Here is a 25,897-nt window from a genome sequence, read left to right as displayed (position 1 = left end):
AGTCCTCTGTGTCTCTCTTCTTATTCCCCTATGTATCTCTTTACTGCCTCTGTTTACTCCCCTCTGTATCTCCCTCGTCTTCCCCATCTGTATCCTCTCTTCTCAATCTCTCTCCTTAGCCCCTCTATATCTCTTTTCACCCCCTCTGTATCGCTCTTCTCACCCCCCTCTGTATCCCTCTTCTCACCCCGTCTGTATCCCTCTTCTCACCCCCCTCTGTATCCCTCTTCTCACCCCCCTCTGTATCCCTCTTCTCACCCCCCTCTGTATCCCTCTTCTCACCCCCCTCTGTATCCCTCTTCTCACCCCCCTCTGTATTCCTCTCCTCACCCCGTCTGTATCCCTCTTCTCATCCCCCTCTGTATCCCTCTTCTCACTCCCCTCTGTATCCCTCTTCTCACCCACCTCTGTATCCCTCTTTTAACGCCCTCTGTATCTCTCCTCACCCCCTCTGTATCACCTCTCCTCGCCCCTCTCTGCGTCCTCTCTCCTCACAACCTCAGTATCTCTCTCCTTACACCCCCTCTGTATCTCTCTCCTTACACCCCCTCTGTATCTCTCTCCTCATCCCCTTCGTATCCTCTCTTCACCCCCTCTGTATATCTCATCGCTCTCTGTATCTTCTCTTCTCACCCCCCTCCGTATCCCTCTCCACACCCCTCTCAGTATGTTTCTCCTCACCCCCTTCAGTATCTCTCCTCATCCCCCTTTGTATCTATCCTCACCCGCCCTCTGTATCTCTCTCCTCACCCCACTCTGTATCTCTCTCCTCATCCCACTCTGTAACTCTCTCCTCACCCCACTCTGTATCTCTCGCCTCACCGCACTCTGTATCTCTCTCCTCATCCCACTCTGTATCTCTCTCCTCATCCCACTCTGTATCTCTCTCCTCATCCCACTCTGTATCTCTCTCCTCATCCCACTCTGTAACTCTCTCCTCACCCCACTCTGTATCTCTCGCCTCACCGCACTCTGTATCTCTCGCCTCACCGCACTCTGTATCTCTCGCCTCACCCCCCTCCGTATCCCTCTCCTCACCCCTCTCAGTATGTTTCTCCTCACCCCCTTCAGTATCTCTCCTCATCCCCCTTTGTATCTATCCTCACCCCCCCTCTGTATCTCTCTCCTCACCCCACTCTGTATCTCTCTCCTCATCCCACTCTGTATCTCTCTCCTCATCCCACTCTGTATCTCTCTCCTCATCCCACTCTGTAACTCTCTCCTCACCCCACTCTGTATCTCTCGCCTCACCCCACTCTGTATCTCTCTCCTCACCCCCCTCCGTATCCCTCTCCTCACCCCTCTCAGTATGTTTCTCCTCACCCCCTTCAGTATCTCTCCTCATCCCCCTTTGTATCTATCCTCACCCCCCCTCTGTATCACTCTTCTCAACCCCACTGTATCTCTCTCCTCACACTCATTTCTCCCTCCTCATCTTCCTATATCTCTCTCCTCACCCCCCCATGGTATACGTCTCCTCACCCCCCATGGTATCCGTCGCCTCGCCCCGTCTGTATCACTCTCCTCACCCGCATTTTTTTCTCTTTCCTCAAACCTCTCTGCATATCTCCTCACCCTCATCAGTAATGCTCTCCTCACCCCTCTCTTTATTCTCTCTCCTTAACACCTCTGTATCTGTTTTAACTTCCCTCTGTATCTCTATCCTCACCCCCTCAGTCCCTCTATAGTTACACCACCCGATGTCTCTCTTCTTACCCCCTGCTGTATCTCTCTCCTCATTCCTCTCTGTATCTGTTTTCTCACCCCACTCTGTATCCCTCTCCTCACCCCACTCTGTATCCCTCTCCTCACTTCCCTCTATATCCCTCTCCTCACCTCCGTATCCCTCTCCCCCTCCCCTCTGTATCCCTCTCTTCACCTCCGTATTCCTCTCCTACCTCTGTATCCCTTCCTCACCTCGCTCTGTATCCCTCTCCTCTGTATCGCTCACCTCACTCTGTATCCCTCTTCTCACCCCCCCTCTGCATCCCTCTCTTCACCTCCATATCCCTCTCCTCCCCTCCCTCTGTATCCCTCTCCTCACCCCCCCTCTGTATCCCTCTCCTCACCTCCCTATGTATCCCTCTCCTCACCTCCGTATCCCTCCCCTCCCCACCTCTGTATCCCTCTCATCACCCCCTCTGTATCCCTCTCACCTCTCTCTGCATCCCTCTCCTCACCCCCTCTGTATTCCTCTCCTCAGCTCCCTTTGTATCCCTCTCCTCACCTCCGTATTCCTTTCCTCACCCCCCCCTGTATCCCTCTCCTCACTCCCCGTATCCCTCCCTCTGTATCTCTCTTTCCCTCCCTCTGTATCCCTCTCCGTGCCTTCTTCTGTATCCCTCACCTCCCTCTGTATCCCTCTCCTCACCCCCCCTATGTATCCCTCTCAACTCCCCTCTGTATCCCTCTCCTCACCCCCCCTTTGTATCCCTCTCCTCACCCCCCCTCTGTATCCCTCTCACCTCCCTATGTATCCCTCTCCTCACTTCCATATCCCTCCCCTCCCTCTGTATCCCTCTCACCTCTCTCTGTATCCCTCTCCTCACCCCCTCTGTATTCCTCTCCTCAGATCCCTTTGTATCCCTCTCCTCACCTCACCTCCGTATTCCTCTCTTCCCTCTGTATCCCTCTCCTCACCCCCCCTGTATCCCTCTCCTCACCCCCCGTATCCCTCTCCTCACCTCCCTTTGTATCCTTCTCCTTACCTCCCTCTCCTCACCTCCCTCTGTATCCCTCTCCTCACCTCCTGTATCCCTCGCCTCACCTCCCTCTGTATCCCTCTCCTCAACCCCTCTGTATCCCTCTGCTCACTTCCCTCTGTATCCCTCGACTCACCTCCCTCTGTATCCCTCTCCTCATCCCCTCTGTATCCCTCTCCTCACTTCCCTCTGTATCCCTCTCCTCACCCCCTCTGTATCCCTCTCCTCACCTCCATATCCCTCTCCTCCCCTCTGTATCCCTCTCCTCCTCCCCTCTGTATCCCTCTCCTCCATCTCTCTCATCCCCTCCCTCTGTATCCCTCTCCCCACCTTCTTCTGTATCCCTCACCTCCCTCTGTATCCCTCTCCTCACCCCCTGTATCCCTCTCCTCACCTCCGTATCCGTCGCCTCACCTCCCTGTGTATCCCTCGCCTCACCTCCCTCTGTATCAATCGCCTCACTTCCCTCTGTATCCTTCTCCTCACCCCCTCTGTATCCCTCTCCTCACCTCCGTATCCCTCTCCTCACCTCCATATTCCTCTCCTCCCTCTGCATCCCTTCCTCACCTCGCTCTGTATCCTTCTCCTCACCTCCCTCTGTATCCCTCTCCTCTGTATCCCTCACCTGACTTCCCTCTGTATCCCTCTCCTCACCCCTCTCTGTATCCCTCTCCACAACCCCCCCTCTGTATCCCTCTCCTCAACCCCCCTCTGTATCCGTCTCCTCACCTCCCTATGTATCCCTCTCCTCACCTCCGTATCCCTCCCCTCCCTCTGTATCCTTCTCCTCACCCCCCCTGTATCCCTCTCCTCACCCCCCGTATCCCTCTCCTCACCTTCCTCTGTATCTCTCTCATCCCCTCCCTGTATCCCTCTCCGCACCTTCTTCTGTATCCCTCTCCTCACCTTCCTCTCCTCACCCTCTGTATCCCTCTCCTCACCCCCTCTTTATCCCTCTCCTCACCCCACTCTGTATCCCTCTCCTCACCCCCTCTGTATCCCTCTCCTTACCTTCTTCTGTATCCATCTCCTCACCTCCATTTCCCTCAACTCACCTCTCTCTGTATTCATCTCCTCACCTCCCTCTGTATAGCTCTCCTCACCCCTCCTCTATCCCTCCCCTAACCCCTTCTGTATCCTTCTCCTCACCTCCCTCTGTATCCCTCTCTTCACCTCCGTATCCCTCTCCTCACCCCCCTCTGTATCCCTCTCCTCATCTTCTTCTGTATCCCTCTCATCTGTATCCCTCACCTCACCTCCCTCTGTATCCCTCTCCTCACCCCCTCTGTATCCCTCTCCTCACCCCCCTCCGTATCCCTCTCCTCACCTTCTTCTGTATCTCTCTCCTCTGTATCCCTCACCTCCGTATCCCTCTCCTCACTTCCCTCTGTATCCCTCTCCTCACCCCTTCTGTATCCCTCTCCTCACCTCCGTATCCCTCTCCTCCTCCCCTCTGTATTCCTCTCCTCACCTCCCTCTGTATCCCTCTCCTCACCCCCTCTGTATCCCTCTCACCTCCCTCTGTATCCCTCTCCTCACCTCCCTCTGAAGCCCTCTCCTCACCTCCGTATTCCTCTCCTCCCTCTGTATCCCTCTCCTCACCTCCGTATTCCTCTCCTTCTGTATCCCTTCCTCACCTCGCTCTGTATCCTTCTCCTCACCTCCCTCTGTATCCCTCACCTCACCTCCCTCTGTATCCCTCTCCGCACCTTTTTCTGTATCCCTCTCCGCACCTCCCTGTATCCCTCTCCTCACCCTCTGTATCCCTCTCCTCACCCTCTGTATCCCTCTCCTCACCCCACTCTGTATCCCTCTCCTCACCTCTATATCCCTCCCCTCACCCCCCTCTGTATCCCTCTTTTCACCCCCTCTGTATCCCTCTCCTTACCTTCTTCTGTATCCATCTCCTCACCTCCATTTCCCTCAACTCACCTCTCTCTGTATTCATCTCCTCACCTCCCTCTGTATAGCTCTCCTCACCCCTCCTCTCACCCCTTCTGTATCCTTCTCCTCACCCCCCTCTGTATCCCTCTCCTCACCTTCTTCTGTATCCCTCTCATCTGTATCCCTCACCTCACCTCCCTCTGTATCCCTCTCCTCACCCCCCTCCGTATCCCTCTCCTCACCATCCCTCACCTCACCTCCGTATCCCTCTCCTCACTTCCCTCTGTATCCCTCTCCTCACCCCTTCTGTATCCCTCTCCTCACCTCCGTATCCCTCTCCTCCTCCCCTCTGTATTCCTCTCCTCACCCCTTCTGTATCCCTCTCCTCACCTCCGTATCCCTCTCCTCCTCCCCTCTGTATTCCTCTCCTCACCTCCCTCTGTATCCCTCTCCTCACCCCCTCTGTATCCCTCTCACCTCCCTCTGTATCCCTCTCACCTCCCTCTGTATCCCTCTCCTCACCCCCTCTGTATCCCTCTCACCTCCCTCTGTATCACTCTCCTCACCTCCCTCTGAAGCCCTCTCCTCACCTCCGTATTCCTCTCCTTCTGTATCCCTTCCTCACCTCGCTCTGTATCCTTCTCCTCACCTCACTCTGTATCCCTCACCTCACCTCCCTCTGTATCCCTCTCCTCACCCCTTCTGTATCCCTCTCCTCACCTCCGTATCCCTCTCCTCCTCCCCTCTGTATCCCTCTCCTCACCTCTGTATCCCTGTCCTCACATCCCTCTCCTCATCTCCATATCCTTCTCCTCCTCCCCTCTGTATCCCGCTCCTCACCTCCCTCTCCTTCGTATTCCTCCCCTCGCTCTTTATCCCTCTCCTCACCTCCATATCCCTCTCCTCACCTCCGTATCCCTCTCCTCCCTCTGTATCCCTCACCTTCTTCTGTATCCCTCTCCTCACCTCCCTCTGTATCTCTCTCCTCACCCCCCCTCTGCATCCCTCTCTTCACCCCCTCTGTATCCCTCTCCTCACTTCCCTCTGTATCCCTCTCACCTCCCTCTGTATCCCTCTCCTCACCTCCCTCTGAAGCCCTCTCCTCACCTCCGTATTCCTCTCCTCCCTCTGTATCCCTCTCCTCCTCCCCTCTGTATCCCTCTCCTCACCTCCGTATTCCTCTCCTTCTGTATCCCTTCCTCACCTCGCTCTGTATCCTTCTCCTCACCTCCCTCTGTATCCCTCACCTCACCTCCCTCTGTATCCCTCTCCGCACCTTTTTCTGTATCCCTCTCCTCACCTCCCTGTATCCCTCTCCTCACCTTCCTCTCCTCACCCTCTGTATCCCTCTCCTCACCTCCGTATCCCTCTCCTCACCCCACTCTGTATCCCTCTCCTCACCTCTATATCCCTCCCCTCACCCCCCTCTGTATCCCTCTTTTCACCCCCTCTGTATCCCTCTCCTTACCTTCTTCTGTATCCATCTCCTCACCTCCATTTCCCTCAACTCACCTCTCTCTGTATTCATCTCCTCACCTCCCTCTGTATAGCTCTCCTCAACCCTACTCTATCCCTCCCCTCACCCCTTCTGTATCCTTCTCCTCACCTCCCTCTGTATCCCTCTTCACCTCCGTATCCCTCTCCTCACCCCCCTCCTCACCTTCTTCTGTATCCCTCTCATCTGTATCCCTCTCCTCACCCCCCTCTGTATCCCTCTCCTGACCCCCCTCCGTATCCCTCTCCTCACCTTCTTCTGTATCTCTCTCCTCTGTATCCCTCACCTCACCTCCGTATCCCTCTCCTCACTTCCCTCTGTATCCCTCTCCTCACCCCTTCTGTATCCCTCTCCTCACCTCCGTATCCCTCTCCTCCTCCCCTCTGTATTCCTCTCCTCACCTCCCTCTGTATCCCTCTCCTCACCCCTTCTGTATCCCTCTCCTCACCTCCGTATCCCTCTCCTCCTCCCCTCTGTATCCCTCTCCTCACCCCTTCTGTATCCCTCTCCTCACCTCCGTATCCCTCTCCTCCTCCCCTCTGTATTCCTCTCCTCACCTCCCTCTGTATCCCTCTCCTCACCCCCTCTGTATCCCTCTCACCTCCCTCTGTATCACTCTCCTCACCTCCCTCTGAAGCCCTCTCCTCACCTCCGTATTCCTCTCCTCCCTCTGTATCCCTCTCCTCCTCCCCTCTGTATCCCTCTCCTCACCTCCGTATTCCTCTCCTTCTGTATCCCTTCCTCACCTCGCTCTGTATCCTTCTCCTCACCTCACTCTGTATCCCTCACCTCACCTCCCTCTGTATCCCTCTCCTCACCTCCGTATCCCTCTCCTCCTCCCCTCCGTATCCCTGTCCTCACATCCCTCTCATCTCCGTATCCTTCTCCTCCTCCCCTCTGTATCCCGCTCCTCACCTCCCTCTCCTTCGTATTCCTCCCCTCACCTCCATATCCCTCTCCTCACCTCCGTATCCCTCTCCTTCTTCTGTATCCCTCTCCTCACCTCCCTCTGTATCTCTCTCCTCACCCCCCCTCTGCATCCCTCTCTTCACCCCCCCTCTGCATCCCTCTCTTCACCCCCCCTCTGCATCCCTCTCCTCACTTCCCTCTGTATCCCTCTCCTCACCCCCTCTGTAGTCTGTATCCCTCCCTCTCACCTCCGTTTCCCTCTTCCTCCCCTCTGTATCCCTCTCCTCACCTCCGTATCCCTCTTCTCCTCCCCTCTGTATCCCTCTCCTCCGTATTCCTCCCCTCCCCTCGCTCTGTATCCCGTTCCTCACCTCCGTATCCCTCCTCTCCGTATCCCTCTCCTCACCTCTCCCCCTCCTGTACCTCCCTCGTTACCCCCCAGCTGTATCATCTCCCCTCACTGACACGTTCCCCCACCCCCCATATCACCTCCGTATCTCGCTCCTCCCCCTGTATATCACGTCTCTCAGCCCCTCCTTCTCCTTATCTCGCTTTTCCCACCTTGGCTCCTGCTTTCCTGTATTTTCCCCCCTCCCCCACTAATTCACGTCTCGCGCCTTTTGGCGGGAACAGTGAGCATGTTATCGCGTGTCTATTACCGGAACTGTAGCAGGAAGTAACTGTGATTGGTTGATATGTCACGTGACACGTCTCTACCAATCAAAACTCGAAGTGGTATTAGCGGGTCTGCGGACCGCAGAGGGTGAGTGACAGTGCCGGGCCCCGCCCCAACACGTGACCACAGCCCCTCACTATATAAAGCGGGTGGAGCCGCGGACCCAGTGACCCCCTTTACCGTCATCGTAAAAAGGGTATAAATAACCCCCACTGTCCTGCTTTTTTGGGAATGGTGTAGCTGCGGCAGCAAGAACACAAGTGCTGCCCCCAATACGAGGGTCCCTAATATGTAAATTATAATACAGGGACCCTGAACCCCTATTATATAGGGGTCTCCTCTCCCCTGTCATTATATAGTGCTCTCATGTGTCCTGTCACTATATAGGGGTCTCATGTGTCCTGTCATTATATAGGGGTCTCATGTGTCCTGTCATATAGTGCTCTCATGTGTCCTGTCATTATATAGGGGTCTCATGTGTCCTGTCATATAGTGCTCTCATGTGTCCTGTCATTATATAGGGGTCTCATGTGTCCTGTCATTATATAGGGGTCTCATGTGTCCTGTCACTATATAGGGGTCTCCTCTCCCCTGTCATTATATAGGGGTCTCCTCTCCCCTGTCATATAGGGGTCTCATGTGTCCTGTCATATAGTGCTCTCATGTGTCCTGTCATTATATAGGGGTCTCATGTGTCCTGTCATTATATAGGGGTCTCATGTGTCCTGTCACTATATAGGGGTCTCCTCTCCCCTGTCATTATATAGGGGTCTCCTCTCCCCTGTCATATAGGGGTCTCATGTGTCCTGTCATTATATAGGGGTCTCCTCTCCCCTGTCATTATATAGGGATCTCCTCTCCCCTGTCATTATATAGTGCTCTCATGTGTCCTGTCATTATATAGTGCTCTCATGTGTCCTGTCATTATATAGGGGTCTCATGTGTCCTGTCATTATATAGGGGTCTCATGTGTCCTGTCATTATATAGGGGTCTCATGTGTCCTGTCATTATATAGGGGTCTCCTCTCCCCTGTCATTATATAGTGCTCTCATGTGTCCTGTCATTATATAGGGGTCTCATGTGTCCTGTCACTATATAGGGGTCTCATGTGTCCTGTCATTATATAGGGGTCTCATGTGTCCTGTCATTATATAGGGGTCTCCTCTCCCATGTCATTATATAGGGGTCTCATGTGTCCTGTCATTATATAGGGGTCTCCTCTCCCCTGTCATTATATAGGGATCTCCTCTCCCCTGTCATTATATAGGGCTCTCATGTGTCCTGTCATTATATAGGGGTCTCATGTGTCCTGTCATTATATAGGGGTCTCATGTGTCCTGTCATTATATAGGGGTCTCATGTGTCCTGTCACTATATAGGGGTCTCATGTGTCCTGTCATTATATAGTGGTCTCATGTGTCCTGTCATTATATAGGGGTCTCATGTGTCCTGTCATTATATAGGGGTCTCATGTGTCCTGTCATTACATAGTGCTCTCATGTGTCCTGTCATTATATAGGGGTCTCCTCTCCCCTGTCATTATATAGTGGTCTCATGTGTCCTGTCATTATATAGTGGTCTCATGTGTCCTGTCATTATATAGTGGCCTCATGTGTCCTGTCATTATATAGGGATCTCCTCTCCCCTGTCATTATATAGGGGTCTCATGTGTCCTGTCATTATATAGTGGTCTCATGTGTCCTGTCATTATATAGGGGTCTCATGTGTCCTGTCGTTATATAGTGGTCGCATGTGTCCTGTCATTATATAGGGGTCTCATGTCTCCTGTCATTATATAGGGGTCTCATGTGTCCTGTCATTATATAGTGGTCTCATGTGTCCTGTCATTATATAGGGGTCTCATGTGTCCTGTCATTATATAGTGCTCTCATGTGTCCTGTCATTATATAGGGGTCTCCTCTCCCCTGTCATTATATAGGGGTCTCATGTGTCATGTCATTATATAGTGGTCTCATGTGTCCTGTCATTATATAGGGGTCTCATGTGTCCTGTTATTATATAGTGCTCTCATGTGTCCTGTCATTATATAGGGGTCTCATCTCCCCTGTCATTATATAGGGGTCTCATGTGTCCTGTCATTATATAGGGGTCTCCTCTCCCCTGTCATTATATAGTGGTCTCATGTGTCCTGTCATTATATACGGGTCTCATGTGTCCTGTCATTATATAGGGGTCTCATGTGTCCTGTCATTATATAGGGGTCTCCTCTCCCCTGTCATTATATAGTGGTCTCATGTGTCCTGTCATTATATAGGGGTCTCATGTGTCCTGTCATTATATAGGGGTCTCCTCTCCCCTGTCATTATATAGGGGTCTCCTCTACCCTGTCATTATATAGTGGTCTCATGTGTCCTGTCATTATATAGGGGTCTCATGTGTCCTGTCATTATATAGTGGTCTCATGTGTCCTGTCATTATATAGTGGCCTCATGTGTCCTGTCATTATATAGGGATGTCCTCTCCCCTGTCATTATATAGGGGTCTCATGTGTCCTGTCATTATATAGTGGTCTCATGTGTCCTGTCATTATATAGTGGTCTCATGTGTCCTGTCATTATATAGGGGTCTCATGTGTCCTGTCATTATATAGGGGTCTCATGTGTCCTGTCATTATATAGTGCTCTCATGTGTCCTGTCATTATATAGGGGTCTCCTCTCTCCTGTCATTATATAGTGGTCTCATGTGTCCTGTCATTATATAGGGGTCTCATGTGTCCTGTCATTATATAGTGCTCTCATGTGTCCTGTCATTATATAGGGGTCTCATGTGTCCTGTCATTATATAGGGGTCTCATGTGTCCTGTCATTATATAGGGGTCTCATGTGTCCTGTCACTATATAGGGGTCTCATGTGTCCTGTCATTATATAGTGGTCTCATGTGTCCTGTCATTATATAGGGGTCTCATGTGTCCTGTCATTATATAGGGGTCTCATGTGTCCTGTCATTATATAGGGGTCTCATGTGTCCTGTCATTACATAGTGCTCTCATGTGTCCTGTCATTATATAGGGGTCTCCTCTCCCCTGTCATTATATAGTGGTCTCATGTGTCCTGTCATTATATAGTGGTCTCATGTGTCCTGTCATTATATAGTGGCCTCATGTGTCCTGTCATTATATAGGGATCTCCTCTCCCCTGTCATTATATAGGGGTCTCATGTGTCCTGTCATTATATAGTGGTCTCATGTGTCCTGTCATTATATAGGGGTCTCATGTGTCCTGTCGTTATATAGTGGTCGCATGTGTCCTGTCATTATATAGGGGTCTCATGTCTCCTGTCATTATATAGGGGTCTCATGTGTCCTGTCATTATATAGTGGTCTCATGTGTCCTGTCATTATATAGGGGTCTCATGTGTCCTGTCATTATATAGTGCTCTCATGTGTCCTGTCATTATATAGGGGTCTCCTCTCCCCTGTCATTATATAGGGGTCTCATGTGTCATGTCATTATATAGTGGTCTCATGTGTCCTGTCATTATATAGGGGTCTCATGTGTCCTGTTATTATATAGTGCTCTCATGTGTCCTGTCATTATATAGGGGTCTCATCTCCCCTGTCATTATATAGGGGTCTCATGTGTCCTGTCATTATATAGGGGTCTCCTCTCCCCTGTCATTATATAGTGGTCTCATGTGTCCTGTCATTATATACGGGTCTCATGTGTCCTGTCATTATATAGGGGTCTCATGTGTCCTGTCATTATATAGGGGTCTCCTCTCCCCTGTCATTATATAGTGGTCTCATGTGTCCTGTCATTATATAGGGGTCTCATGTGTCCTGTCATTATATAGGGGTCTCCTCTCCCCTGTCATTATATAGGGGTCTCCTCTCCCCTGTCATTATATAGTGGTCTCATGTGTCCTGTCATTATATAGTGCTCTCATGTGTCCTGTCATTATATAGGGGTCTCCTCTCCCCTGTCATTATATAGTGGTCTCATGTGTCCTGTCATTATATACGGGTCTCATGTGTCCTGTCATTATATAGGGGTCTCATGTGTCCTGTCATTATATAGGGGTCTCCTCTCCCCTGTCATTATATAGTGGTCTCATGTTCCCTGCCATTATATAGGGGCCTCCTCTCCTGCCATTATATAGGGGTCTCCTCTCCTGTCATATAGTGGTCTCCTCTCCCCTGTCATTATATAGGGATCTCCTCTCCCCTGTCATTATATAGTGGTTTCATGTGTCCTGTCATTATATAGGGGCCTCATGTGTCCTGTCATTATATAGGGGGTCTCATGTGTCCTGTCATTATATGGGGATCTCCTCTCCCCTGTCATTATATAGTGGTCTCATGTGTCCTGTCATATAGGGGTCTCATGTTTCCTGCCATTATATAGGGGCCTCCTCTCTCCTGCCATTACATAGGGGTCTCCTCTCCTGTCATTATATAGGGGTCTCTTCTCTCCTGTCATTATATAGGGATCTCCTCTCCCTGTCATTATATAGTGGTCTCATGTGTCCTGTCATTATATAGGGGTCTCCTCTTCCCTGTCATTATATAGTGGTCTCATGTGTCCTGTCATTATATAGGGGTCTCATGTTTCCTGCCATTATATAGGGGCCTCCTCTCTCCTGCCATTACATAGGGGTCTCCTCTCCTGTCATTATATAGGGGTCTCCTCTCTCCTGTCATTATATAAGGATCTCCTCTCCCCTGTCATTATATAGTGGTCTCATGTGTCCTGTCATTATATAGGGGTCTCCTCTTCCCTGTCATTATATAATGGTCTCATGTTTCCTGCCATTATATAGTGGTCTCCTCTCTCCTGTCATCATATAGGGGGTCTCCTCTCCTCTCATTATATAGGGGTCTCATCTCCCCTTTCATTATATAGTGGTCTCATGTGTCCTGTCATTATATAGGGGTCTCATGTGTCCTTTCATTATATAGTGGTCTAAAATGTCCTGCCATTATATAGGGGTCTCATGTGTCCTGTCATTATATAGGGGTCTCATGTTTCCTGTCATTATATAGGGGCCTCCTCTCTCCTGCCATTATATAGGGGTCTCCTGTCATATAGTGGTCTCCTCTTTCCTGTCATTATATAGGGGTCTCCTCTCCCCTGTCATTATATAGTGGTCTCATGTTTCCTGCCATTATATAGTGGTCTCCTCTCTTGTCATATAGTGGTCTCCTCTCTCCTTTCATTATATAGGGGGTCTCCTCCTACCATTATATAGGGGTCTCCTCTCCCCTGTCATTATATAGGGGTCTCCTGTCCCCTGTCATTATATAGTGGTCTCATGTGTCCTGTCATTATATAGGGGTCTCCTCTCCCCTGTCATTATATAGTGGTCTCATGTGTCCTGTCATTATATAGGGGTCTCCTCTCCCCTGTCATTATATAGTGGTCTCATGTGTCCTGTCATTATATAGGGGTCTCCTCTCTCCTGCCATTATATAGGGGCCTCCTCTCTCCTGACATTATATAGGGGCCTCCTCTCCCGTCATATAGTGGTCTCCTCTCCTGTCATATAGTGGTTTCCTCTCTCCTGTCATTATATAGGGGTCTCCTCTCCCTTGTCATATAGTTGTCTCCTCTCTCCTGTGATTATATAGGGGTCTCCTCTCCTATCATTATATAGGGGTCTCCTCTCCTATCATTATATAGGGGGTCTCCTCTCCCCTGTCATTATATATTGGTCTCATGTATCCTGTCATTATATACGGGTCTCATGTGTCCTGTCATTATATAGGGGTCTCATGTGTCCTGTCATTATATAGGGGTCTCCTCTCCCCTTTCATTATATAGGGGCCTCCTCTCACCTGTCATTATATAGGGGCCTCCTCTCCCCTGTCATTATATAGGGGTCTCCTCTCCCCTCTCATTATATAGTGGCCTCATGTGTCCTGTCATTATATAGGGATGTCCTCTCCCCTGTCATTATATAGGGGTCTCATGTGTCCTGTCATTATATAGTGGTCTCATGTGTCCTGTCATTATATAGTGGTCTCATGTGTCCTGTCATTATATAGGGGTCTCATGTGTCCTGTCATTATATAGGGGTCTCATGTGTCCTGTCATTATATAGTGCTCTCATGTGTCCTGTCATTATATAGGGGTCTCCTCTCCCCTGTCATTATATAGTGGTCTCATGTGTCCTGTCATTATATAGGGGTCTCATGTGTCCTGTCATTATATAGTGCTCTCATGTGTCCTGTCATTATATAGGGGTCTCCTCTCCCCTGTCATTATATAGGGGTCTCATGTGTCCTGTCATTATATAGTGCTCTCATGTGTCCTGTCATTATATAGGGGTCTCCTCTCCCCTGTCATTATATAGTGGTCTCATGTGTCCTGTCATTATATACGGGTCTCATGTGTCCTGTCATTATATAGGGGTCTCATGTGTCCTGTCATTATATAGGGGTCTCCTCTCCCCTGTCATTATATAGTGGTCTCATGTTCCCTGCCATTATATAGGGGCCTCCTCTCCTGCCATTATATAGGGGTCTCCTCTCCTGTCATATAGTGGTCTCCTCTCCCCTGTCATTATATAGGGATCTCCTCTCCCCTGTCATTATATAGTGGTTTCATGTGTCCTGTCATTATATAGGGGCCTCATGTGTCCTGTCATTATATAGGGGGTCTCATGTGTCCTGTCATTATATGGGGATCTCCTCTCCCCTGTCATTATATAGTGGTCTCATGTGTCCTGTCATATAGGGGTCTCATGTTTCCTGCCATTATATAGGGGCCTCCTCTCTCCTGCCATTACATAGGGGTCTCCTCTCCTGTCATTATATAGGGGTCTCTTCTCTCCTGTCATTATATAGGGATCTCCTCTCCCTGTCATTATATAGTGGTCTCATGTGTCCTGTCATTATATAGGGGTCTCCTCTTCCCTGTCATTATATAGTGGTCTCATGTGTCCTGTCATTATATAGGGGTCTCATGTTTCCTGCCATTATATAGGGGCCTCCTCTCTCCTGCCATTACATAGGGGTCTCCTCTCCTGTCATTATATAGGGGTCTCCTCTCTCCTGTCATTATATAAGGATCTCCTCTCCCCTGTCATTATATAGTGGTCTCATGTGTCCTGTCATTATATAGGGGTCTCCTCTTCCCTGTCATTATATAATGGTCTCATGTTTCCTGCCATTATATAGTGGTCTCCTCTCTCCTGTCATTATATAGGGGGTCTCCTCTCCTCTCATTATATAGGGGTCTCATCTCCCCTTTCATTATATAGTGGTCTCATGTGTCCTGTCATTATATAGGGGTCTCATGTGTCCTTTCATTATATAGTGGTCTAAAATGTCCTGCCATTATATAGGGGTCTCATGTGTCCTGTCATTATATAGGGGTCTCATGTTTCCTGTCATTATATAGGGGCCTCCTCTCTCCTGCCATTATATAGGGGTCTCCTGTCATATAGTGGTCTCCTCTTTCCTGTCATTATATAGGGGTCTCCTGTCCCCTGTCATTATATAGTGGTCTCATGTTTCCTGCCATTATATAGTGGTCTCCTCTCTTGTCATATAGTGGTCTCCTCTCTCCTTTCATTATATAGGGGGTCTCCTCCTACCATTATATAGGGGTCTCCTCTCCCCTGTCATTATATAGGGGTCTCCTGTCCCCTGTCATTATATAGTGGTCTCATGTGTCCTGTCATTATATAGGGGTCTCCTCTCCCCTGTCATTATATAGTGGTCTCATGTGTCCTGTCATTATATAGGGGTCTCCTCTCCCCTGTCATTATATAGTGGTCTCATGTGTCCTGTCATTATATAGGGGTCTCCTCTCTCCTGCCATTATATAGGGGCCTCCTCTCTCCTGACATTATATAGGGGCCTCCTCTCCCGTCATATAGTGGTCTCCTCTCCTGTCATATAGTGGTTTCCTCTCTCCTGTCATTATATAGGGGTCTCCTCTCCCTTGTCATATAGTTGTCTCCTCTCTCCTGTGATTATATAGGGGTCTCCTCTCCTATCATTATATAGGGGTCTCCTCTCCTATCATTATATAGGGGGTCTCCTCTCCCCTGTCATTATATATTGGTCTCATGTGTCCTGTCATTATATACGGGTCTCATGTGTCCTGTCATTATATAGGGGTCTCATGTGTCCTGTCATTATATAGGGGTCTCCTCTCCCCTTTCATTATATAGGGGCCTCCTCTCACCTGTCATTATATAGGGGCCTCCTCTCCCCTGTCATTATATAGGGGTCTCCTCTCCCCTCTCATTATATAGTGGTCTCATGTGTCCTGTCATTATATACGGGTCTCATGTGTCCTGTCATTATATAGGGGTCTCATGTGTCCTGTCATTATATAGGGGTCTCATGTGTCCTGTCATTATATAGGGGTCTCATGTGTCCTGTCATTATATAGGGGTCTCATGTTTCCTGCCATTATATAAGGGCCTCCTCTCTCCTGCCATTACATAGGGGTCTCCTCTCCTGTCATTATATAGGGGTCTCCTCTCCCCTGTCATTATATAGGGGTCTCATGTGTTCTGTCATTATATAGTGCTCTCATGTGTCCTGTCATTATATAGGGGTCTCCTCTCCCCTGTCATTATATAGTGGTCTCATGTGTCCTGTCATTATATAGGGGTCTCATGTGTCCTGTCATTATATAGGGGTCTCATGTGCCCTGTCGTTATATAGGGGTCTCCTCTCCCCTGTCATTATATAGTGGTCTCATGTTTCCTGCCATTATATAGGGGCCTCCTCTCCTGCCATTATATAGAGGTCTCCTCTCCTGTCATATAGTGGTCTCCTCTCCCCTGTCATTATATAGGGATATCCTCTCCCCTGTCATTATATAGTGGTTTCATGTGTCCTGTCATTATATAGTGGTCTCATGTGTCCTGTCATTATATAGGGGTCTCATGTGTCCTGTCATTATATAGGGGTCTCATGTGCCCTGTCGTTATATAGGGGTCTCCTCTCCCCTGTCATTATATAGTGGTCTCATGTTTCCTGCCATTATATAGGGGCCTCCTCTCCTGCCATTATATAGAGGTCTCCTCTCCTGTCATATAGTGGTCTCCTCTCCCCTGTCATTATATAGGGATATCCTCTCCCCTGTCATTATATAGTGGTTTCATGTGTCCTGTCATTATATAGGGGAATCATGTGTCCTGTCATTATATAGGGGGTCTCATGTGTCCTGTCATTATATGGGGATCTCCTCTCCGCTGTCATTATATAGTGCTCTCATGTGTCCTGTCATTATATAGTGCTCTCATGTGTCCTGTCATTATATAGGGGTCTCCTCTCCCCTGTCATTATATAGGGGTCTCATGTGTCCTGTCATTATATAGTGCTCTCATGTGTCCTGTCATTATATAGGGGTCTCCTCTCCCCTGTCATTATATAGGGGTCTCCTCTCCCCTGTCATTATATAGTGGTCTCATGTGTCCTGTCATTATATAGGGATCTCCTCTCCCCTGTCATTATATAGGGGTCTCATGTGTCCTGTCATTATATAGTGCTCTCATGTGTCCTGTCATTATATAGTGCTCTCATGTGTCCTGTCATTATATAGGGGTCTCCTCTCCCCTGTCATTATATAGGGGTCTCATGTGTCCTGTCATTATATAGTGCTCTCATGTGTCCTGTCATTATATAGGGGTCTCCTCTCCCCTGTCATTATATAGGGGTCTCCTCTCCCCTGTCATTATATAGTGGTCTCATGTGTCCTGTCATTATATAGGGATCTCCTCTCCCCTGTCATTATATAGGGGTCTCATGTGTCCTGTCATTATATAGTGCTCTCATGTGTCCTGTCATTATATAGTGCTCTCATGTGTCCTGTCATTATATAGGGGTCTCCTCTCCCCTGTCATTATATAGGGGTCTCATGTGTCCTGTCATTATATAGGGGTCTCCTCTCCCCTGTCATTATATAGGGGTCTCCTCTCCCCTGTCATTATATAGGGGTTTCATGTGTCCTGTCATTATATAGGGGAATCATGTGTCCTGTCATTATATAGGGGGTCTCATGTGTCCTGTCATTATATGGGGATCTCCTCTCCGCTGTCATTATATAGTGCTCTCATGTGTCCTGTCATTATATAGTGCTCTCATGTGTCCTGTCATTATATAGGGGTCTCCTCTCCCCTGTCATTATATAGGGGTCTCATGTGTCCTGTCATTATATAGTGCTCTCATGTGTCCTGTCATTATATAGGGGTCTCCTCTCCCCTGTCATTATATAGGGGTCTCCTCTCCCCTGTCATTATATAGTGGTCTCATGTGTCCTGTCATTATATAGGGATCTCCTCTCCCCTGTCATTATATAGGGGTCTCATGTGTCCTGTCATTATATAGTGCTCTCATGTGTCCTGTCATTATATAGTGCTCTCATGTGTCCTGTCATTATATAGGGGTCTCCTCTCCCCTGTCATTATATAGGGGTCTCATGTGTCCTGTCATTATATAGTGCTCTCATGTATCCTGTCATTATATAGGGGTCTCCTCTCCCCTGTCATTATATAGGGGTCTCCTCTCCCCTGTCATTATATAGTGGTCTCATGTGTCCTGTCATTATATAGGGATCTCCTCTCCCCTGTCATTATATAGGGGTCTCATGTGTCCTGTCATTATATAGTGCTCTCATGTGTCCTGTCATTATATAGTGCTCTCATGTGTCCTGTCATTATATAGGGGTCTCCTCTCCCCTGTCATTATATAGGGGTCTCATGTGTCCTGTCATTATATAGGGGTCTCCTCTCCCCTGTCATTATATAGGGGTCTCCTCTCCCCTGTCATTATATAGGGGTTTCATGTGTCCTGTCATTATATAGGGGTCTCATGTGTCCTGTCATTATATATGGTTCTCATGTGTCCTGTCATTATATAGGGGTCTCATGTGTCCTGTCATTATATAGGGGTCTCCTCTCCCCTGTCATTATATATTGGTCTCATGTGTCCTGTCATTATATATGGGTCTCCTCTCCCCTGTCATTATATAGGGGCCTCCTCTCACCTGCCATTATATAGGGGCCTCCTCTCTCCTGCCATTATATAGGGGTCTCCTCTCCCTTGTCATATATTTGTCTTCTCTCTCCTATCATTGTTTAGGGGCCAATTCTCTCCTGTCATTCTATAGGGGCCTCCTCTCTCCTGCCATTATATAGAGGCCTCTTCTCTCATGACATATAGGGGGCCTCCTCCCTGTGGTCATTATATAGGAGCCTCCATTGTCCTGTCGTTATATAGGTGCATCCTCTCTCCTGTCATACATGGGCTTCCTCCTGTCATTATATAGGAGCCTCCTCTCTCCTGTCATATAGGGGACCTAATCTGCCCCATTGTTATATAGGGGCCTACTCTGTCCTGTCGTTATATGGGGGTCTCCGCTCTCCTGTCATATAATAGTCTCTTCTTTCCTTACATTATATAGGGGCCTCTTTTCTCACTTCATTATATAGGAGCCTCCTGTCCCCTGTCATTATAAAGGAACCTTCTCTCTCCTGTCATTATATAGGGGTCTCATCTGTCCTGTCATTATATAGGAGCCTCTTATCATTATATAGGGGTCCGTTCTCTCCTGTCATTATATAGGGGCCTCCTCTCTACTATCATTATATAGGGTCTTCCTTCATTGTACTTTAATTATGTAGGTCCCCGTAGTAGTAGTAGTAGTAGTAATAGTAGTAGTAGTAGTAGTAGTAGTAGTAGTAGTAGTAATGATAATAATAATAATATAGGATCCTCCTGTCATTATATAGGGTCCTCCTGTCATATAGGTCCTCCTCTCTCCTATCATTTTATAGGGGCCTCCACTCTCCTGGCATTATATAGGGATCTCCTGGGGCCCTCCTTTGTCCCATCATTATATAGGGGCCTCATGTATCCTGTCATTATATAGGGGGCCTAATGTATCCTGTCATTATATAGGGGCCTCATGTATCCTGTCATTATATAGGGGTATCCTGCCATTATATAGGGTCTTCCTCCATTGTACTGTCATTATATAGGACCCTCTTGTAGTAGTAGTAATAATAATGATATTTTTTAATTATATAGCGCCAACATATTTTGCAGCGCTGTACAATTCAGAGGGGACACGTACAGACAATATGAGAAAATACAAATAACAAAATTCAGATACAAGAGGAGTGAGGGCCCTGCTCGTAAGCTTACAGTCTATGAGGAAATAAGGGGGCACAAAAGGTGAATGGGGGGAGAAAAGCTTGTCATATATGGTCCAGCCATTCAAAACCAGCTGCATGAACCCGTCATCGGCCAGAATCAGGGGCGTAACTAGAGTTTGATGGGCCCCAGTGCAAAGTTCAGACCTGGGCCCCCCTTCCACGTACATCGACATTTAGGGTACAGGATAATGACACTGACACTCGGGGTACAGGATAATGATGCTGACACTTGGCTCTTACCCACAGCACCCAGATTTCCCATGATCTGAAATCCCTCTATCAGTACCCAGCTTTCCTATTTTCTGATATCCATCTTGTCCTCGGCACACTGCTTCCCCATGCTCTGCTATACATCTTTCCCTCAGCACCCAGCTTTCCCATATCAGAGCATGGGAAAGCTGGATGCTGAGACATGATGTATAGCAGAGCATGGGAAAGCTGGGTGCTGAGAGAAGATGTATAGCAGAGCATGGGAAAGCTGGGTGCTGAGGGAAAAGAGCCTTTTTCCCTCAGCACAAAACGTTCCCATCCCCTGCTTGTATCTTTGTCCCCCCTTGTATATAGTTCTCCAAATACCCACATAGCCTTCCAAATAGTATAAAGGGTCCCACATAACCCTTCATATATTAGAATACACTTCCATAGTCCTCCATGTATTATAATGCATTTCCCATAGTTCTCCATGCATTATAATTCACCCCATAGTCCTCCATATATAATACTGAACCACATAGTCCTCCATATATTATAGTGCACCCCCATAATCCTCCATGTATAAAGTAGCCCTTCAATTATTATCTTGAATTTCTCATAGTTCTCTATGTATTATATTTCACTCCATAGTTCTCCATGTATTATACTGCACCACATAGGCCTCCATATATTATAATGCAGCCCTATAGTCCTCCTTGTATAAAGTAGCCCTCCAATTATTATAATGAATTTCTCATAGTTTTCCATATATTATAATTCACCCCATAGTTCTCCATATATTATACTGCACCACATAGTCCCCAATGTTTTATAATACACCCCCATAGTCCATGTATAAGGTAGCCTCCATATATTATAATGTAGCCCCCATAGTCCTATATGTATTATAACGCAACCCCATAAAACTTCATATTGCATTATGCAGCCCCATACTCCTCCATGCATAAGGCACCCCTATATTCCATGTATAAGGTGTCCTTCATTTTGTATTATGCAGCCCTCCCAGACCTCCATATATTATATATATATATATATATAATATATATATATATATATATATATATATATATATATATATATATATATATATATTTTATTATGCAGCCAGCCTCTCCAGGCCTCCATGTATAATAATGCAGCCGGCCTCCTCAGGCCTCCATGCATAATGTAGCAGCCAGCTCCTCCAGGCCTCCATGTATAACAATGCACCCAGCCTCCTCAGGCCTCCATGTATAATATAGCACCCAGTCTCTCCAGACCACCTCCATGTATAACAATGCACCCAGCCTCCTCAGGCCTCCATGTATAATATAGCAGCCAGCCTCTCCTGGCCTCCATGTATAACAATGCACCCAGCCTCCTCAGGCCTCCATGTATAATGCAGTATCTCCAGGCCTCCATGTATAATGCAGTATCTCCAGGCCTCCATGTATAATAATGCAGCCACCCCAGACCTCCATATATAATGCAGCCTCCCCAGGCCTCCATATATAATGCAGCCTCCTCAGACCTCCATGTATAAAGCAGCCTCTCCAGGCCTCCATATATAATGCAGCCTCCTCAGACCTCCATGTATAAAGCAGCCTCTCCAGGCCTCCGTGTATAATAATGCAGCTACCCCAGACCTCCACATATAATGCAGCCTCCTCAGGCCTCCATGTATAAAGCAGCCTCTCCAGGCTTCCATGTACAATAATGCAGCTTCCCCAGAACTGCCTTCCCAAGCCTCTGGCCACCGTTTACTCACTTATATTAAAAAAAAAATACAAGTACTCACCTTCTCTCTTCCTTCCACCGCTGCTGTCCTCCCCGCTGCTCGTTCTCCCGGTGCTGCGGTCGGCGTCCTCCTGTCCTGCACTCTGTGCACTCAGCACAGCAGTCGCTCGGGAGTGACGTCATCGCACAGGGGGAGAATGGTGATGCATAGCTGACACCAGGCAGGGGGCCCCGGTGCCGCCGCTGACATCAGGCAGGGGGGCTCGGTGTCGGCGGTGGCAGCGGGTCAAATAGCGGCTGCGAGGTCTGTGACAGATCAGCGCAGCTCCTCTCACACTGACAGGAGCTGGCTGCTGATCTGCCTGGCGGCCGCCGGGCCCCTGACCTCCCGGGCCCGGTCGCGACCGCTGCGACCGCGGTAGTTACGCCACTGGCCAGAATATATACATACAGAGTGTAAAAAATACATGAAGAGGAAGGAACCAGAAAGACAAGAGGACGAGAATTGGAAGTAAATTTTATGAAGGGCAGAATGGGATTAGATTAGATCAGGGCTGTGAGGGGTTAGGCCGATCTAAAGAAATGCGTTTTTAGGGCCCGCTTAAAGGTGTGGATGTTGGCTATTAATCGGATTGTTCTTGGTAGTGTGTTCCAGAGCACAGGCGCAGCTCGTGAGAAATATTGAAGACGGGAGTGGGAGGTTTGAATTATTGAGGATGTCAGTCTTAGGTCATTAGCAGAGCGGAGGGCACCGGTGGGGTGATAGACAGAGATGAGGGAGGAGATAGGAGATGTTGGGGGGTTTCGGAAATGTGGAGAGGACGGGTTGGTGATAGGGAGAGATGAGGGAGGAGATGTAGGGCACAGCATGAAACTGTGGAGAGGGAGGGTAAGTTATAGACAGAGATGAGGAGGAGATGTCGGGCGGTGCAGAACTGTGGAGAGGGAGGGTAGGTGATAGACAGAGATGAGGAGGAGATGTCGGGCGGTGCAGAACTGTGGAGAGGGAGGGTAGGTGATAGCCAGAGATGAGGAGGAGATGTCGGGCGGTGCAGAACTGTGGAGAGGGAGGGTAGGTGATAGACAGAGATGAGGGAGGAGATGTCGGGCGGTGCAGAACTGTGGAGAGGATGGGTTGGTGATAGACAGAGACGAGGGAGGAGATGTCGGGCGGTGCAGAACTGTGGAGAGGGAGGGTAGGTGATAGACAGAGATGAGGGAGGAGATGTCAGGCGGTGCAGAACTGTGGAGAGGGAGGGTAGATGATAGACAGAGATGAGGGAGGAGATGTCAGGCGGTGCAGAACTGTGGAGAGGACGGGTTGGTGATAGACAGAGATGGGGAGGAGATGTCGGGCGGTGCAGAACTGTGGAGAGGGAGGGTAGGTGATAGACAGAGATGAGGGAGGAGATGTCGGGCGGTGCAGAACTGTGGAGAGGATGGGTTGGTGATAGACAGAGACGAGGGAGGAGATGTCGGGCGGTGCAGAACTGTGGAGAGGGAGGGTAGGTGATAGACAGAGATGAGGGAGGAGATGTCAGGCGGTGCAGAACTGTGGAGAGGATGGGTTGGTGATAGACAGAGATGAGGGAGGAGATGTAGGGCACAGCATGAAACTGTGGAGAGGGAGGGTAAGTGATAGACAGAGATGAGGGAGGAGATGTCGGGCGGTGCAGAACTGTGGAGAGGGAGGGTAGGTGATAGACAGAGATGAGGGAGGAGATGTAGGGCACAGCATGAAACTGTGGAGAGGGAGGGTAGGTGATAGACAGAGATGAGGGAGGAGATGTAGAGCACAGCATGAAACTGTGGAGAGGGAGGGTAAGTGATAGACAGAGATGAGGGAGGAGATGTCGGGCGGTGCAGAACTGTGGAGAGGATGGGTTGGTGATAGACAGAGATGAGGGAGGAGATGTAGGGCACAGCATGATACTGTGGAGAGGGAGGGTAAGTGATAGACAGAGATGAGGGAGGAGATGTCGGGCGGTGCAGAACTGTGGAGAGGGAGGGTAGGTGATAGACAGAGATGAGGGAGGAGATGTAGGGCACAGCATGAAACTGTGGAGAGGGAGGGTAGGTGATAGACAGAGATGAGGGAGGAGATGTCAGGCGGTGCAGAACTGTGGAGAGGACGGGTTGGTGATAGACAGAGATGAGGGAGGAGATGTAGGGCACAGCATGAAACTGTGGAGAGGGAGGGTAAGTGATAGACAGAGATGAGGGAGGAGATGTCAGGCGGTGCAGAACTGTGGAGAGGATGGGTTGGTGATAGACAGAGATGAGGGAGGAGATGTAGGGCACAGCATGAAACTGTGGAGAGGGAGGGTAAGTGATAGACAGAGATGAGGGAGGAGATGTCGGGCGGTGCAGAACTGTGGAGAGGGAGGGTAGGTGATAGACAGAGATGAGGAGGAGATGTCGGGCGGTGCAGAACTGTGGAGAGGGAGGGTAGGTGATAGACAGAGATGAGGAGGAGATGTCGGGCGGTGCAGAACTGTGGAGAAGGAGGGTAGGTGATAGACAGAGATGAGGAGGAGATGTCGGGCGGTGCAGAACTGTGGAGAGCTTTGTGAGTGAGAGTGATAAGTTTATATTGGACTCTGTAGCGGATAGGCAACCAGTGCAATGACTGGCACAGAGCAGAGGCATCGGTGAAGCGGTTGGAGAGGAAAATGATCCTAGCTGCAGCATTCAGAATGGATTGGAGAAGGAAGGGTTTAGTAACAGGGAGACCAATTAGTAAAGAATTACAGTAACCCAGGCGAGAATGAATGAGAGCAACAGTAAGAGGTTTTGCAGAGTCAACGGTAAGAAAAGGTCAAATTCTAGAGATGTTTTTGGGGTTTCATTTTATAGGGGCCTCCTCCATCCTCCTGTCACTATACAGGGTCCTCCTTCCTCTTTTCAATATATAGGGACCACAGTATCCTCCTGTCATTATATAAGGGTACCCTTGTTCCTACGGTCATTATATAGGGTTCTCCTCTGTCACAGAGTCCTTCTCCGATATCACATAATCAACAGAGCGAGAGATGAGCGAACAATCCAAAGAACATTTATTCCAAGCAAAATCAGACGGTCCATAAAATAATCCACCACACAGGGGGTAAAGTAGTCCAGTAATGGGATAAATGTCCCGGGAGGTTAGTCAAAATCCTACTGTAGTCCTTTTCCAAGGAAATCGGGTTTCTCAAAGGCTCTCTGGGTAAGAGGTGACGTGGGTTCATCTGACCAGCGCTTGCGCAGAACGGTGGAGGCAGAGGGGAAAGCGCAGGCACGAGATTATGGCGGGTACTTGCTGATGACAATCACAGCGCCGCCCATAATCTCACGCCTGCGCAACACGTCACCAGTGGTCACACTGTGCACAGTGCTCACTCTCGTGAGAGTGGCACGGCGCATGCGCGAGACCTCGGGACCACTGGGCGGCGTCCTCAGGTATGAAATTGTACGATGGGGGACGGCGTAAAGCGGCAGGAGGCAGAATAACGAACAGCAGACAGCCCGCCCTCGTGTACAAATAACAAGATTTGCATACAAAAAGGTAACACTTTATAAAGTATTTATTTTGGTCTAAAAGGGGGCACAATAACAGGAACCTTACTAGAATGCAGCCCAGGAGCTGCAGAGGGGGAATCTTTTAGGTGTTGTGCAAAATGTCTGCTGACAGGTTCCCTTTAACAGGATAATGTACACAGAATGGACAGAGCACCACTCCTAAAATGCGAACCTACACAAAATTATAATCAACCCCCATATTCCACCATCACATCCTCCATCCTAATACTTAGGGGTCTCCTCCATACTCCTGTTATTATATGGGGGCCTCATCCATCCTCTTATTATATTTGGGCATCCTAGTTTCTCTTGTCAATATATAGGGTCATCCTCCATCAAGCTGTCAATATAAAGGGGTCTCCTACATCCTCCTTTTGTTATATAGGGGCCTTCTCCATTCTCCTGTCATTATATAGGGTCCGTCTGTAACCTCCTGTGAATATATAGGGGCCTTATCCGTCTTTCTGTCATTATATAGTGTCATCCCCTTGTCAATATATAGGGTCCTAGTCTCTCCTGCTTTCGTATAGGGTACTCCTCTCTCCTGTCATTATATAGGGGCACTCTCATTTCAACATATAGGGTCCTCCTGGTATTATATAA

General features: G+C 48.9%; 1 protein-coding gene across 4 annotated transcripts in view; it reads left to right on the top strand.

Annotated features, from left to right (window-relative positions):
• The window catches only part of RUSC1 (RUN and SH3 domain containing 1), a 123,873-nt gene that overhangs the window by 81,977 nt on the left and 15,999 nt on the right, over window positions 1–25,897 (top strand). The gene's annotated exons all lie outside the window — the stretch shown is intronic.

This window comes from Anomaloglossus baeobatrachus, chromosome 12 (assembly GCF_048569485.1).
Source record: "Anomaloglossus baeobatrachus isolate aAnoBae1 chromosome 12, aAnoBae1.hap1, whole genome shotgun sequence".
Classification (NCBI taxonomy): Eukaryota; Metazoa; Chordata; class Amphibia; order Anura; family Aromobatidae; genus Anomaloglossus; species Anomaloglossus baeobatrachus.
Note: the sequence above shows the minus strand (reverse complement) of the source record. Positions and strands in the feature narration are given on the sequence as shown.